This window comes from Lynx canadensis, chromosome B2 (genome assembly GCF_007474595.2).
Source record: "Lynx canadensis isolate LIC74 chromosome B2, mLynCan4.pri.v2, whole genome shotgun sequence".
NCBI classification, from domain to species: Eukaryota; Metazoa; Chordata; class Mammalia; order Carnivora; family Felidae; genus Lynx; species Lynx canadensis.
In genome coordinates, this window is record NC_044307.1 from 87,069,022 (window position 1) to 87,085,869 (window position 16,848).

Genomic DNA, 16,848 nt, shown 5'->3' on the forward strand with positions numbered 1-16,848 from the left:
AAAAGAGAAGATAGTTACCAGGCAATTTCCTTAGGAACTCTAATTAAATGGTTGCTTAAAAAAATGCAGTGGAGTTTTGCAAATAAAGAGTGGGGACTTTACATACTTTCTCTTCTCTCATTTCCTCAAGAACACACATACACACACACATATGCCTATACTTCTTCTGTGTAGTTCAAGTGTAACTTTGAATAAAACAATGTACACTCAAGTAAAGAAGGTCAAAACTATCATGGTGAAATAAAATGTGCCAATTCTAGCCAATATGTGAATTGTAAGGGTCAGTAATCCATAAACCATTTGGGTGATAATTGTATGTTTTCTTAATGTAATGTGATTTTGCACTATTGTATTGTCATATTTAAGTGGACTCTTAAAAATATTCTGAAACCTAAATGCCAAATGTACAGTTTATAGGTTCATGTTATTTCTGATAAGGATTTAATTGCATTGTGCTAATAGTTGTTTAACGCTATTAACTTTCTGTATGTGTATTATTGCAATGCAGACCCCATAGGGTTGTTGTAAGCACACTAATTAGTCATCTGAATTTTTATAGATAAAATCACACATTGATCAGAAACCACTTTTCTACTTATTTTTTTGTAGAGTATTTTTCCACACTTGAAAAGACATGATTATTTTATATCAAACATCAGCTTTTCTTTAAAATCTTATTTTAGTAGCCAGTGCATGTTTGAAATAAAATGTGTTAGGAATTATATGAAGATATTAAGGTTGTGTTATATTAGGTGAAAAAATGCATGCCATTAGTGAATCATGCAACTTTAGAGAGGCATTTACACTGCCAGCTCATACATTGGCTTCATCTCAATCTGTGTGCATGATTCACATCCTTTCAAAAATTCTTTTTAAACTTGAGTAAAGTGAAAATGTTAGTGCTAATGAGCCAATAGACAATGCTGCTTTGCTTTTTTTCTAACTTGGCAGCATAATGGGGTAAAATCCCCCCCCTCCCCAATTTTCTTCTTGGAGTCTCTCGTTGGCAATAAAATACAACAAATAAAATCATTTGTTGGCAAATGACACAATTTACTGCATAGCAATTTACTATTATAAAAGCATGAAGATGTGAAAAATATCTCAATCAGTTCCATACTATGAACACAATATTCTGGCAGCTTTTTCTACAATCAAGAATAGTGTGTCTTTTGTTTTTTTACACTGCCAAAATCAGTACTACTGCCAGGGGTGGTCGGGGGGTATGGTGGGAGGTGTGGGAATGCTAAACACTTGAGGCCAGGTCTGTACAACATCAAGTTGGGCAATGATGTAGAACATCCAGGCAGTGTGAACAGCCAATCAGTGTGCTTGGCAGAAGAGGGGAAAAAATCTTTTTCTCAGTAACTTGGGTTTTAAGAAAAAAAAAAATAGAGATTCTATAGAAAATACGAATTTTGCTGAATAACACCAAGCCTCCACATGCTGACCATTTGCAGTAGTCTTTGGGAACAGAATTACTCCATTCAGTGAAGTTTTGTTTATGTTTTTGTTTCTGTTTTGTGTTCTTTTTCAGAAAATATACTTGTGCTTTTGAAAGGGCTTAATTCCAAACAGATAATATATGTGGACCAATGACCACTTCCCAAGTGAAATTAGTTATTCATCATAATATAGTAAGACTAGAACATAGCACTAGGTGACTTAAAACACCAATATAAGCATTTATACTATTGGAAGGTAATTTTGTTGCCATGTGATTAAAACAGTGGGGATCCTATTTATACGTTTATTTATTTATTTATTTACACAAGTTTGGTTCATTCAAGTTCAATTTGAACAGCTTCAGTGAAGTTACTATAACAGTAAGAAAAGCTGAAACTCAGGCAACTGATCCTTGCTATAGCCTGGAGAAAATCATTAATCCAAATGTTGAGTAGTCAGTGCTGGCAGTGTGGAGGCCAACTTCACTGACCACGATGTTATATGTGTATGGCATTCAACAAACATTGCTCTGGGCTACACATTGTTCCCTTCATTGATTCAACTTGTAAATATATATAACATGTTATGGCAGCTAAGCAAATATTTTAATAAGCCATGCAAAGCAAAATGCCATAGGAAATCTGTATATTCAGCTAGTTGAAGAACTTGTGTTTTCCACAAATTAAATTGGAGATGTCATTTGAAATTTCCTTCCCTTAAAAATGCCATCGTAATGTGGATTCTGGCCCATTGATGTCTTTCTGGGTTTATATAAATATATGGTATGATTGCTATTGTTATAATTTTTTGAAATTATGTTCAGCAATTAATAGTGACTTCAATGATCCATGCTAAGATCCCAAGGCAGAAATAAATGTATAAAGGGTTTGAGCCTGTATGTGTAAGAAGAATTCTCTTTCTTCAATCATAGTTCCTATATTCAACGTAAGTACTTCACTGATTTATTTACCACTGGAGTTATTCCTTGGATGTGTAAATAATGATGTTCTATTCAGGCTTAATGAATTCCTGTACTGTGAATATTTAAAATAAAAGAATTCAATTTAAATGTGCAATAGTTAGTGCTGGTTATTTATGATGCTTCCATTCAAAATCATTCACTCGAGAAGATTCATTTTGACTCACATGCAAATCTGGATCCCCTGTATATATTGAATTAAAACTTAAAAACAATATATTTGACAGATTATACATTTATTACAAATACTAACTCAAAAAATGACAGTCAGTGTACACACATAAACTATTGTACACTGGCTTGTTTCCTTAATTTTGCATTGTTTCAGTGGATTTGGGGCTGAACTTGGATCCATTGATTTGGGTTTCTGTGTGGGAAACAGGAGAATCTATCCAACTCTTCATTCTGCCTTGATCCAAGCTTGGAAGGCCTCACCTTGCATATCTCCTGATTGTTTTTATTCAAGTATATGGAATCAACAATTACGAACAGCCTATCATCACAAGTTATGTATCCATTTTGAACTTCTCTCTTCAGCCATATGCCTCTGACTTCCAGTTGTCTGTTGTCATCTCACTTCCTACAGACCCATGGCCTTCGATAGCCCACAATGAAAGGATTTTAACACCCACTTCCCCTCTTAATCTTTCACTCACTTAATGGTACTATTACAAATTATGTTGTCCAAATCAAAAATTTAGAAGTGATTCTTGATTCTTTCTCTTCCTTTTCCCCACATTTACTTGATCATGAACTATCTCTTACATACATCTTCTTTCCTCTAGTCCACTGCTCTTGCCCCATTCATTGCACTGCGGTCTTCAACATTTCCTACCTGGCTTAAAGCGATAATTTCTTGAAGGCTTAAAAATCATCTCTCCACACTGCCACTATGAGAAAAACAAATAAAAGGCAATAGGAAGACAGAATTCAGCTATAGTGTTGATTAGCCAGTCATTTTTTCAAAAAGTTATGCACTTTTTAGGATCTTTCCTTGATTTCTCATTGTTTTCAGGACATATTCCTCAATTGGTAGGAAGTTTCATACTTTTTTTAATATTTGGCTTTTACCAATTTTTCTAAGCTTTTCCCTTGGAATGCTCTGTCATGTTTGCTCTTCTGTGATAGTTCCCACACCATCCAGAGCCCAGGCTGTTTTTCTGGCCAATGAACTCTTAGCATCCTTAAGATTACACTCAAAGGTCACATCCACTGTGATGCAAAATATATTTCGTATTTAAAATATATTTCAGAAGTTTCAAAGACAAGTTTTGAGACAGCAGGTAAAGTGGTCAGCATTTTTATGGAAGAAGTGAGTTGTGAAATAGTCCTTGAAGAAATAATTTAATTAGACAATCTGAAAAGATGTGTGGATATTCCTTATAATGGAAATATGAACAAAGCCTTGGAAGCAGGATAAGTTAAATAAATATGCCTGGCTGATGGGGGATGGGAGGGAGGGAGGGTGGGTGATGGGTATTGAGGAGGGCACCTGTTGGGATGAGCACTGGGTGTTGTATGGAAACCAATTTGACAATAAATTTCATATATTTAAATAAATAAATAAATAAATAAATAAATAAATAAACAAACATGACTGATTATAGTGGTATGTCCATGAAGAATAACATTAGATAAAGCATTCAAGTGTTGAAATAAAAGCTCAGAATATAGAGTGCTTGACACTTACAATGACAAATATAGACTAGGCTGGTTGGTTTCAAATGATTCATACTGCAGTGTGACATAAAGTCAGTGAAAATTTATAAGCAGATGTACAGTGTGAGTAAAGCCACAATGCACCTTTCTCAAACTCTAGATCATGAAAAAATGGAAGCAAGCGTCATAGTATCTTATGCACCGTCATGGTCCACTGCAATGCATTGTAATGATTAGGATCTCCCTTTAGCTGACAAGAGGGGTGTGATGTAGTGGCTTGAAGTGTCTGGGCTCTGGACAAGGACTGCTCACGTTCAACACAGCTTTCTCACTACCAACTGTGTGGCCTTGGGAAGGTCAGTTCTTTCTCTTCACCTCTGTTTCCTCTCATGGAAGACAGGAATAATAACAACATCTCACTTATAAGATCATGTGATGATTACATGAGTATCTCCAAATTACTCCTCTGTTGTGGGGTAGGCAGAGAAAGTGGTTTTCATCACGGAGAAAAGTCAGAGAACATGACTGGAGGCATCCTAGAGATAGGAAGAATATTGAGTATTTGGTAACTTACTCTCAGTAGCCAGGTACTCTGAAACAAAGAAACAAAAATCCTTGTAGAGCAGACACTGCTTTGGGAACTCCATGTCTAAAACAAGCTGGTCGTAGTGGTAACTCAGACCGTATCATATTTTAAGCAGTCTGACAAGCTTCCTTGAGGATAGAACTGGCTTGGGGGAAACTGAAAAATTCTTTCTGGATAGAAAATTCAATTTTGCCTTTCTAGTCTTTTTCCCCTTCATCACACCTAAAGAGGACTTTAAAAAATTTTTGGAACACCTTTAACAATGGGTATGTAGCCATCAGTCAACAAGAAAACAACCAAGTCCCAGAAACTGGCAGGGCCATCAGTTCCTACAACACACAGTTTCATAAAAAAGAGCAAAAAGATTATTTTTCAAGGTTAAGCCTCCCTCTGGGATTGCCAGTTTCTGCCATAATAAAAAATATTAAGCCCCATATCAGTAGCCAGACCTAAAACTCAGGATTTTAATTATGCAAACTATAATTACTTCAAGTACAAAATACTATTTTTAGGGTTTATGAGCCTAGAAGCACAAGGAAACATTTGCGTGACCATTTGGCTATTCGTTACATTTGTCAACATATGTTATTTATTTTAGTAAATGATGATGTTTGCTAATGATCACTCTGCATCTGAACACTGCATCAAATGGGTTCCCTAAATCTATGTCCCAAATTAGACTAGCGTCAAACATTTGTTTTTTGTAGTTTTCGTTGAATAAAATTTGGGTACATGATCAAAAACATTTGCAGAATACTTCACAAAATATTCCTTTTTTGAAGATTCACAGAGCACTTTCATATATTAAAGTGCTCGGGATGCCCTTCAATAAAGAAGTTTGCTTACTTTTATTTAACTCAGCAGTTCTAAAATATATTTCATCATAGAAACTCTGTTTTTCTATAATGCTAATTTACATCACTAAAAGCAGTGGTTGAAGTAATACTCTGAAAAACGTTGCTTTAAGGCCAGCTACATTTTGCTGTAGTGCAACCTGGGTTCAAAATCATAAGACATTTGAGTCTGATGAGCCCTTCTCGATACATTCCTTTGCTATGGGATTGTGATGCACCTTTGTCTGGCCTTCATCCAAGAAAACAAGTGGCTCCAGATTCACATTCCATGCCCATCTTGGAAATCAGAAGTTCTCTGTAGAGGATATTCAGTAAGTTGTATAGTCAGAACATCTGATCTGCTTCAGGATTTCTAGTCTGGATATCTAATTACGACTAAAATCCTAATAGTTCCATTAGTTACTTGACAAAACACCTCAATCCATCCGATTCCCTTATTAAATTACCTAGTAAAACTATTTCCCTAGCAAGTTATATGCAATGACCAAAAAAATTGAAAGCTCATCTTCCATCTTCAGATTTGTGAACTTTGAAAGAAAAAAATACACTAATCCTGAATTCAGTACAAAGCACATTGACAACAAGTTCGATTAATCAAAATTCTTGATCCTTTAAGCCCTTTTCTTCCCGTCACCCCAATAATCTCCAGCCTCAAATGTCTTTCAGATATGATCTTATTCACTGTAGTGAGACAGGGAAAACTGAGAGAAACTGAGATGTAGAAATAGTTCCACCAACTGAAGCAGGGCAGGTAATTAGCAGACCCAAGTTTTAGATGATAAAAGAAAGTTCATTCCAGTAACTAAAGCACTATGTGATTTCCACAGGTTGGGGCAACAGACAAGAAATGATAGTCCAGGAACAGACAAATAATTAGAAGAGGGCAGAGGAAGGCGTGAATACTTCTCTATATGTGAAAGAGAGTACTCAAATAGGAAGGCACAGAAGTCCGGAGCAGATGTCTGGAAGAAGAGAGTGAAGGACAGATGGTTGGGGTTCCCTTAACCTGAGAGAAGTCTTGTGAAAGACCAGACTTGTACTATATGGAGTCTGGAGCTGCATGGCATCAGGGACTTGGCAGAAGACTGGACCAAAGGAAGAACTCAGAAACTCAGTGGTCAGAATGGATCCACCAAAGGTGAGACCACCAAAGGTCAGACCACCATAGAGTCTTTGGCAGCACCTTAAGAGACCTGCTTCAATTTTGATAAGTCTCTGAGGTTACAGAGATGATGCTCTAGATGATCCTATACAAGAAAAGAAAGACAGAAACTCTATATTTCCTAAAATCTCCTAGTTTAGCAATCTAGTCAAGTAATTTATTTTTTGACTTGTAAATTCATTTATAGGGCAAACATTTATTCCAGCAAAGCTATAGACAGATATTGATGTGATTTGGAGAACTACATTGTCACCTAGTCTCTTCAGATGAGCTCTTTCTCAAAGAAATGAAATGTTTTTAACTGTTTACTCTTGAAGAAGAATTAACTCTTCTGGAGATAATTTTTTTTTATTTTTTTAATGTTTATTTATTTTTAAGAGAGAGAGAGAGATGGGGGAAGGAGCAGAGAGAGGAGACACAGAATCCGAAGCAAGCTCCAGGCTCTGAGCTGACAGCACAGAACCTGATGCGGGGCTCAAACCCTCGAACCATGAGATCACCACCTGAGCCAAAGTTGGACTCTTAACAAACTGAGCCACCCAGGCACTCCTGCTGGAGATAACTTTTTACTCAAATAGCCATGTAAGAAATATGCAGAAAAGTGTTTATCAAAAGCAAAATAATCGGGGTGCCTGAGTGGCCTAGTCGGTTAAGCATCCGACTTCAGGTCATGCTGTGGTCTCACAGTTCATGGGTTGGAGCCCTGTATAGGGCTCTCTGCTGTCAGCACAGAGCCTACTTCAGATTCTCTGTCTCCCATTCTCTCTACCCCTCTCCTGCTTGCACTCTCTCTCAAATATAAACCCTTTTTTAAAAAGCAAAATAATCTACAATATTTACCAAATTTTTCCGTTATACAATTGACATAATTTTTATTCTCATTAAATATAATTTAAGAGAGCCATTTGTTTTTAATATTTACCTTCAAATTAAGCAAAGAGATAATATAAAAGTAACTGTTTTCCTCACTTCAGGAGTAGAAAAAACTAAACAGCATCCATATAACAATGATTATTTTAATGTAAAAACACTCAACTGTCTTTTCCATGTGTATGACTACAAGTATACGGATACAGGTTAGCGTTGACTTCTTAATTCAGCCTTTAAGAACTGTGTTTCTATTTTTAAATTCTAAAAATCTTTATAGCTTATAAGGTGGCTATCCAAATCTGTTTTCTAATATGGTCAATCTTCAGATTATATCTTCAATTAGATCTAGAAATAAAAATGCTAAGATACCTCTTACCCAGTATCTTGAAAACTGTAGAATCAATATTTAGATTCTTCAGTGAATGAAACTATAACAATATAATTTTCAATAAGTCTGAAATTTAAAATCCCCCAGTTTTGGCACCCTAAACCTTCAATAGTAACTTAATAACAGGAACTATGAAAGTGAAAATCTTTATTCTTCTAAAATGTAACAGTACAAGTGGCTCAGTCGATTAAGCTTCCAACTTCAGCTAAAGTCATGATCTCACGGTTCATGGGTTCGAGCCCCGCATTGGGCTCTTTGCTAACAGCTCAGAGCCTGGAGCTTGCTTTGGACTCTGTGTCTCTCTCTTTCTGCTCCTCCCTGCTCACTCTCTGTCTCTTTGTCTCTCTGTCTCAGAGATAAATATTAAAAATAATTGAAAATAAATTAATTAAATCTAGCAGCACATTTTATGTTATGTTACAGTATTTTATGATCATAGTATTTTATGTGACAGTATGTATTTCAGCTAGATTATTCAAAAAACTTCATATAGCTTTTTGCAATTAATCATCTGTAGATTCCTAAATACTAGATGGTTTCATAAAGGATACTCTCCTTATAGCCACTATAAATTGGTGGCAAAATTATTTCCAGTTTGGCCTCAATTCATGTGACTTAATGCACAAAATTTGCCTTACAGTCCAAATATTTCATTTGTTTCAGTTAAAATTCTCTAACCAGATCCTTATGAGCCATATCATTACGTATTTATTAATTAAATTTAAATGCAAAATACAAAATGCACCATTTCATTAAAATATATTTAGGAAGCACATTAATAATCTCTGTTGACACTATCTTTAGTTTTGTTATTAAAGCTATTTTTTGACTTCCAACTTTTAAACACGATGCATATGTGTATCATGTCTCTAAGGCTCTAAATAAAAGCTAAGTTCTTTTTAAGCTACTATTCATCAAATATAGTTAAAATAAATCCCAAGTTTGTATTGATATATTGATCTATACCTTTGAAATAGGAGAATTTGGGGATTTTATCAAGGTTTTTTTTTTGCAATAAAATGTGAGATATTTTAATTGAAATTGAGATATTTCTGGGAAAAAAATGCTGATGAGATAAATCAAGAGGAGCTAAAGTAAGCCAAAAAGAAAAACTGCAAACATTCTGAAATGTGGTTCTCAGAACTCAGTGCCAAACCTCTTGAGAGTAGGACCAGGAACGAGAAAGCCCGTGGGAACTTCAGCAGCGCTCCTCCGATGTGAGTGTGTCTTCTTTGAGAACGGACGCCTGCATATATGTCATGATGCAGGGATCTGTGTTTCCGTATGCTCATCTGTACGTGTACGCATCTGTATGTGAGGAGGCAGGGAGGTCCTTTTCTTTCTCTTGGCTTCATGCTTCATTCTTCTCTCTGAGCAGAGAGGATTGTAGGGCACTTCAGTGCACCTGGAGGGAAAAAAACTTCATTTACTGGCTGTTTCCTACAGCCTACTGGCAGGTGCGTGCCCAGAGATAAAAACTAATCCATCTGAGCGTAGTTCCCTAGAAAGGCTACTATATTAAAAACAACTCCGTAACAATCCCTCCAAATCTCTTAACAAATCCCATAGTGACCCTCATAGGTCTTACTCCAAAGTAAATCCTGTGGTCAGGATTTATCTGATAATAATGCCAATAACAAATAATTGTTGATAAATTAGTATTAAATATATTAATCCTATTAATTATACTGATATAGAATTCCAAATAAATTTAATAATGTGATTATTGATTATAATTATTAATAAATTATGATGATTAATAATTAATGAAATAATAATAACACATGTATATTGAGGGTTTTAAATAATCCAGGAAATATTTTTTTTTTCAACGTTTATTTATTTTTGGGACAGAGAGAGACAGAGCATGAATGGGGGAGGGGCAGAGAGAGAGGGAGACACAGAATCGGAAACAGGCTCCAGGCTCTGAGCCATCAGCCCAGAGCCCGACGCGGGGCTCGAACTCACGGACCGCGAGATCGTGACCTGGCTGAAGTCGGACGCTTAACCGACTGCGCCACCCAGGCGCCCCAATAATCCAGGAAATATTAAGTACAGTTGATTCTTGAACAAATGGAGGTTAGAAACACTGACCCCTTCATCCATGCAATAGAACTTTTGACTCCCCTAAACCTTAACTACTGCTGTTGACCAGAAGCCTTACTGATAAAGCAATATATATACACTATATATTCTTAAATAAAGTACGCTAGAGAAAAAGAATGTCATTAAGAAAATTATGAGGAAGGGGCACCTGGGTGGCTCAGTAAGTGTCTGACTCTTGGTTTCAGCTTAGTCATGTTCTCATGGTTTGAGGTTGAGCCCTGCTTCAGGCTCTGCACTGACAGTGTGGAACCTGCTTGGGATTCTCTGTCTCTCTGTCTCTCTCTCTCTCTCACTGCCCCTCCCTGTTTGCTCTGTCTTTTCTCTCTCAAAACTAAATGAATATTAAAAAAAAAAAAAAAAAGAAAATCATAAGGAAGAGAAATTACATTTATAGGATTGTATTGTTAAAAACCCATGTTATGTGTAAGTGGACCCCTGTAGTTCAAGTCCTTGTTATTCAAGACTCACTGTACTTCACATGTATTCTTTAATCCTTACAACACTCTACAGTTCCACCATTACCTCCTTCTTTCCCAGCCAAAAAATTGGGACACTCACCCAAGTTTACACAGTTAGAAAATGGTAGAGTGGGAATCGGAGGCCAGGCCATCTACTACCAGGACCTCAATGTTTGACCACTAAGGTCGGGGCGCCTGGGTGGCTCAGTCGGTTAAGCATCCGACTTCGGCTCAGGTCATGATCTCACGGTCCATGAGTTCGAGCCCCGCGTCGGGTTCTGTGCTGACAGCTCAGAGCCTGGAGCCTGTTTCAGATTCTGTGTCTCCCTCTCTCTCTGCCCCTCTCCTGTTCATGCTCTGTCTCTCTCTGTCTCAAAAATACATAATAAAAAAATGTTAAAAAATAAAAAAAAAATTAAAAAAAAAACCCACTAAGGTCTATGGTTTAGAAACAATAGGTTCAATGAGATTGGAACAATAATTGATTGATTTTTGTTATAGGATTTCTTACTACTTTTAATATGTTGCTGTGAATTATGAATTCCCCAGAGCAAGATATACCATAAAGTTTCAACAGTTTATTTAACTATCAACTTTCTATTTTCGTGGGCTACCTAAAAACATTGGCACAACATTCTTTGGGAAATGTTGCTATAACTTGATTTTACTCTGGGTCAGTAAAACATTACACAAGAAACAATTGAACCACAAGGAAAATTGAACAAAAATTAAGTTTATTTATTTTCAGTTTAATTTCAATTGGTTATAGGATTCTCCTCTTATAAATTCTAAAATTGAGGTAAGTGTCAACATGGATAGACAAGATCGAATTGTGTGCATACAATCAATGTCCTTAAATTATTTTTAAAAATAATCAACAGTAAAGATAGAGAGCAGCTTATTATCAGACAAATAAATGGAAGTAAAATGGTACCTAGTACGTAGTCCATGCATGGGACATAATGTTCCAAGAATTAATATGTGCAAAGAAACAGGAACTTAGGAAGGGTATAATTTAGTTAAATCCTTTGGTGATAAATATATGATGATTCCAAAACAGAAGCTAAGGAAGTAGTTCCTTTCTAGAAGTAGTATCTGGAAGACGTCTTACAAAACAGTGATTTATTCATTCAACAAACATTTACTTAGTGCCTACCAGATGCAGGGACCTGTCCTTTGTTTCTAGAAGACAATAGATGGATAAGACACAAATTCTTCCCTCATATTTTTCATGATTTATCTGATCACTCATACATGCAGGGGAGGAACCACATTCAAAGTGAGGGGGGAAATGCACATGAGAAGGTGAAGAAAGGCCCCAGAAAAGGAATGGCATTTAAACTGGACACGACAGGTGTTAGGAAGTTAGAAAGGACTACGTGCTGAGAAAAGGGAATAGAATGCCCTCCCCATGAGAAGAAGTACAGAAAAAAAAAAAAAAAAAAAAAAAACCAATTCTGTTTAATTGTAGCCTTGTGTCTGTGAGGGAGGAATAAGCAACGAGACATTCAGGGTTTGCAGAAACCAGGCTAGAGCCCTACGCTGGGGCAGTGTCCTCGGAGCAGAGAGTGCAACGTGATGGTTCTACGCATGTCCGGTGGAGCCTGCGACCCCACCTCCAGATTTCGGTCAGCAGTGGCTCTTCACCAGCAGCAGTTTTGCTCCCCAGGGGACGTTTGGTAATAACTGGAGACATTTTTAATCGTCATAATTATTTGACCATTGTATTTGCTATTATAAGAATTTAAACGATTTAAAGTAATACTGCATGTAACATTTCAGACAGTGACTTTACAGCGGCAACACTGCTTATTGACATTTAAAGGGAAATATATTGTCAGTGGACTAAATATTTCAGAAAAACTCTTCTGATAAACATAACCAGAAAGATAGATGATGGGGTGCCTGGGTGGCTCAGTCGCATAAACGTCCGACTTCAGCTCAGTCACGATCTCACAGTTCTTGAGTTTGAGCCCCACATTGGGCTCTGTGCTGACAACTCAGAGCCTGGAGCTTGCTTCAGATTCTGTCTCCCTCTCTGTCTGCCCTTCCGTCACTTATGTTCTCTCTCTCTCAAAACTAAATAAACATTAAAAGAATTTTTTTAAACTGATGGATGAAATATAAAAATCACTTTCCTAAATTTACCAAATAGGTAGGTGGTAAGGAATTAAAATGCCACTGGAAAGGATGGGACCCAGAGATTTTAACATGGCAATTTGGAACATTTTGCCAGGGTCATTAACTAATCATAAGTTGGTCATCACCAAAAGCTGAGCTACTTTTTGTTTTGTGCATTTTTAGCCTCATTACAAGTCTTGGGTGACAGATCTCTCTGCCTCCAGGACCTGTGAAGTATGCAATCCGGCTAAACTCCACTGTCTGCTTTGAATTGGGATCCAAAGAGCCACAGGATTAAGACGAAAGAAGGAACCCAGACTACAGCCCAGGTCATCTGTGTAGACAAGAAAACTTCAAACACAAATCTCAGTGTCAAGTTATGCAGACAAATAGCGAACCCAGAGACCAGCAGAAGCACTAAAATCTTCTTTAAAGGAAGATAGTCACCCTGAGCTGTCAATTATTTCTATAAGTAATTTTCCTGATTACGATGCCTGTTACACAAAAATAAATAGACAAATGAGGAGATTAATCATAGATGAAAAGCAAGCAAAACCACTTCTAAAAAGTCAACAAGAATGGATACAAAAGACCTCTGAGTTGAGGACACAGAGAGACAATTGATAGTCTGAGAGCAGAGTACCAAATAGGAGAGAACTGTGGAGGGAGAGACAGAGAGATAGGGAGACAGAGACAAACAGACCAAGAGATCCAAGGATCTGCAGAGGGACCCCTGTAAATATTCAGCTGAGTGTGGGTCAAAATATTCATGTAAGGAAATTACCCTGAGACCAGAGAAAAACAACCTAGAAGGATTAGAGGGAACAATCCTTAGAAATAATATAAGGCTGGGACTAGTTAACTTTCCTGCACCTGCAAGAAAGAAGAGAAAACTTTGAAATTCACAGGATTTAGGGTAGAGTACTCACAATGTAGTGCCTCAGTAGGGGAAGTTAGTCCTTGATTCAAGGCTGCTCTGATTCTAACACAGCTCAAAAGCAAGCCTTGACAGAATAACTGTTTCTAAGTAACTGTATCCAAAAGAAAGCTCGAGAATATTTGTAAGAATAAAAACTATCTATTATCCAACAGGATAAAGCATACTATATCTGACATCCAACCAAAAGTTAAATCTAAATTAAACAGAAGAAAGTAGATAATAACACTAAGAGCAGAAAATAAAGGAATAAATAATAGAAAACTTTAGATAATTTTATAAAGAAAATTTAGATAAAAATCAATGAAATCAAAACTGGGTCGTTGGAGATGACTAATAAAATAGAAAAATTTCTGGCTAGATTGAGTGTGGAAAAAACACATAAATTACCAACATCATAAATAAGAAAAGTAGCCTAACTACAGAATCTGCAGGCACTAACAGGTTAATGAGAGAATACTATGAACAACCATATGCCAGGAAATTTGACAACTTGTGTGAAATGCACAGGTTTTTAAAAGGCACGAACAAACACAACTCCTTCAAAAATAAAGAACCTGAATAACCTAATAACTGTTTTCAAAAATTGAATTTGTAGTTAAAAGCCTTTGGGGCACCTGGGTGGCTCAGTTGGTTAAGCATCCGACTCCAACTCAGGTCATGATCTCACGGTTGGTGAGTTTGAGCCCCGCGTCAGGCTCTGTGTGGACAGCTCAGAGCCTGGAGCCTGGTTTCACTTCTGTGTTTCTGTCTCTCTCTACCCCTCCCCTGCTTGTGTTCGGTCTCTCTCTCTCAAAAATAAATAAACATTTAAAAAATAAATAAATAAATAAATAAATAAATACCTTTCCACAAATAAATCTCTAGACTTCGATGGCTTATTAGCAAATTCTGCCAAATATGTAAGGGAAAAAAATGCTGATTTTACACAAATTCTTTCAGAAGTTGAAGAGGGTATGGGGTCCCTCGATGGCTCAGGCGATTAAGCATCCAATCTCTTGGTTTTGGCTCAGGTCATGATCTCAGGTTTGGTCACGGTTCATGAGTTCAAGCCCCACTTTGGGCCTGTGCTGACTGAGCAGAGCCTGCTTGGGACTCTCTCTCTCTCTCTCTCTCTCTCTCTTTACCCCACCCAACCTCCCCACTAGCTCACTCTACCTCAATATAAATAAATAAACATTAAAAAAAAGTTGAAGAGGGTATGTATGTTCTTTTTCTTGATTGTGGTGATGGCTATAAGTCAAACTTACAAAATTTTAGGCTGTAAATATAAGCAGTTTGTTGTATGTCCATTATATCTCAAAAGCCTATTTTAAAAGGTTTAAAAAACTATGTCCCAGTAAATAAGTAACAGACCATCTCCATAGGAAAATGCCCAGCATTTAGAAAGAAATGCAAACAAAAGCAATACTGAAATATTGTTTTGTACCTTTCACCAATCTTGAAAATAAAAAGATTGAATAAAAGCTTGTGATGCGACAAGTCTGTTTACATACTGCTGGTGAAATTCAAAACTTTTCACCCATTATGAAAAGTGGTATGGTGATATATATTAACTGTCATAGCTGTCTTTCTTGTGTGCTTGCTTTTTCTTTTTAAAGAAATATTTATCCAATAATCACCATCATTGTGTGTTCTTAGAAAATGATTTCACATAGAGAAAGAGCTATCTTGACCAAGATGTTTTCTTCAAGACATATAATAATAAAAAATAATAATTCAAATACCAAAGAGTAGGAGAGGTTTCATAAATCATGATGTTGATATGTTATGAAATATGCTGTGATTGGAAAAAAAAAGTAAATGACAACAAGTGAAAACACAGATGTCAAAATTATGTATATGTTATTGTTGCAACTATTTTGAAAGGTCTATCTACTAATGAGCAAGACAACAAAGTCTGGATGTAATACGTCAAAATAAAAATAGTATTCTTATGATGGGAACAATATTAGTGATTAAAAAATTTTTAATATCAGGGCGCCTGGGTGGCTCAGCTGGTTAAGCATCCAACTTCAGCCCAGGTCATGATCTCACAGTTCGTGAGTTCGAGCCCCGCATTGGGCTCTGTACTGACAGCTCAGAGCCTGGAGCCTGCTTCAAATTCTGTGTCTCCCTCTCTCTCTGCACCTTCCCATCTCATGCCCTGTCTCTCTCTCTCTGTCTCTCTGTTTCGCTCTCAAAAATAAGTAAACATTTTTTTTTTATTTTTAGTATTTTGTAACATTTGTTTTAATAGAAAAAAACACACTTGATCTAAATGTAGGTTCTCTTTTGGTAAAATTAGTAATTCTTTGAAAAAGTTTTCTTTTGAGGATGACTAGTTTGCACTAATTCATCTATATATTTTTTTCCTCTTAATTTCATCAGGGATCTGAAGTACAGATTACAGCCATAGCACAGTGGGAAGCCCTGAAATAGAGGGTAATCTCATTACCATGACCTTTATCAGCTGAGCTAAGTGGCCATGAATATGAATGCAACAAAGAGATTGTGAAAGAGGAAGTTTCTGCCATGATGGCTGCTTTCTGTTCTGTGCACAAAAAATACTAAGATTTATGAAAAAGTAATAAAAGCAATAACAATGAAATTCCTTGCACAGTTAAAAATCCCAGAAATTTGCACATTTGCATCCAGCATCTTGGTCAATTGATCCTTCTTGGAACCATAGATCTTTGTATGTAGCTGTTTCCAACAGAATATTGTTTGACAAAAAAAAGAGCCTTAAGATGCAGCTTTTTATTTTTTCTTTTTTCTCTCATCTCTCTCTCTCTCAATCTCAAAATGAAGGAAATGTTTTCCCAGCTTCTTCATCTGCACTCACAGCAGCAGCACTAAATACCTTAACTTTGGAAAGCAGTTGTTTCTGAAAACCATTACTTCTGCATATTACTAAAATTTTCCCTTTAACTGCATGAATGCTTGTTTCTGCATGCTTCAAACACATTTGCACACTAGAAAAAAATCACTCAGAAACAATTTCCACTTGCCCATTTTTATATTTGCCAATCACCTGTAACCAAACTTGCATTACAGAAACACATATCCATATCACTTTAGCTTTCCTATTAGGTTATTCATCTCAACGTGCTGCTCCACAATGCATTAGAAAGAAGTCTATGGAACCTTTTGCAGACTTCAGACAAGTTGCTTAAATCTCCCCATTTGTAAATTTAGAAATGTTTAGTACCTAACAGAATTGCTATGAGACTATGTGTTTATAGTGTTTGGCATAATAACATATTTATTATTGCTATCATTCACTTCTGTAGACAAAAAAAA